This window comes from Cynoglossus semilaevis, unplaced genomic scaffold (genome assembly GCF_000523025.1).
Source record: "Cynoglossus semilaevis isolate Cse_v1.0 unplaced genomic scaffold, Cse_v1.0 C19040084, whole genome shotgun sequence".
NCBI lineage: Eukaryota > Metazoa > Chordata > Actinopteri > Pleuronectiformes > Cynoglossidae > Cynoglossus > Cynoglossus semilaevis.
In genome coordinates this window covers 1-798 of record NW_007588038.1, presented here as the reverse complement: position 1 = coordinate 798, position 798 = coordinate 1, and the positions used below count along the sequence as shown (strand labels likewise).

Below are 798 nucleotides of genomic sequence, written 5' to 3'. Positions count from 1 at the left end.
TTAAACTTGCTGTCGCTGTTTTCTTACCTGTCCGTCGTATATGACGGTCACCATCCCATCCTTGTCCTCTTCACCAAATACAAATACTACAGCGCCTCTTGGGGCACTCAGCTGACCTTGTCCTTGAGACATGTACGGCACAGTCAGGCGCTTGTAATGAGAATTCCTTATGGATAGTAAAGTGACAAAATACAATCATTACCATGACGTATATAGCACCAAAGCTAGCCAGGTCTTCTGTGCTGGCCAGAACAGTATTAGAATCATATTATTTTTTTAAAAAACCCGTGCATGTGGGTTTGTCGCTTTAGTAATGGTTGCGTTATTATGGCTACTTGAGTTAGCTATGATATATAACGACTCATTGTACTACGTTTCTGCTTAATATTAATGTTTTCAATAAAGGTAACGGTGTCATAAAGATGTGAATTTGTTCAGACAGGCCGCCGCTGAAAGTATGGTGCGAAATACAGTACATGCCTGCCATTGGTCGTTATCAATAATTACATTTTAATGATAAGCACTCAACGTTAAAGCTGCCAATGCCTGCAATTACAAAAACATTTTTAAAAACAACAATACTAATGGGTTTTAATTAGTGACTCCATAAGAATACTCACTGGGCTTCTTCCACATTTGGTTCATAGAAACCAGGTTTCTGTGGAGGAAAGTCCTATTAAAAATGGATAGACTCGAAAACGGTATCGCAGATGTCGTATGACTAACCTGTGGTCTTGTTGGTTCAAAGCCTGCGAAGTCATCATTAGGAGTCATTGCAGAAATAACCTGCAAAAAAAA

General features: G+C 39.2%; 1 long non-coding RNA gene across 1 annotated transcript; it reads right to left on the bottom strand.

Moving 5' to 3' along the window:
- Positions 1-27: 27 nt before the first annotated feature.
- LOC103399387 (uncharacterized) lies at positions 28-788 on the bottom strand. The gene is made up of 3 exons (XR_523631.2): positions 727-788; positions 621-658; positions 28-166 (listed from the first exon to the last, which is right to left on the bottom strand). It is a non-coding gene; the product is annotated as an uncharacterized LOC103399387 (long non-coding RNA).
- Positions 789-798: the final 10 nt, after the last annotated feature.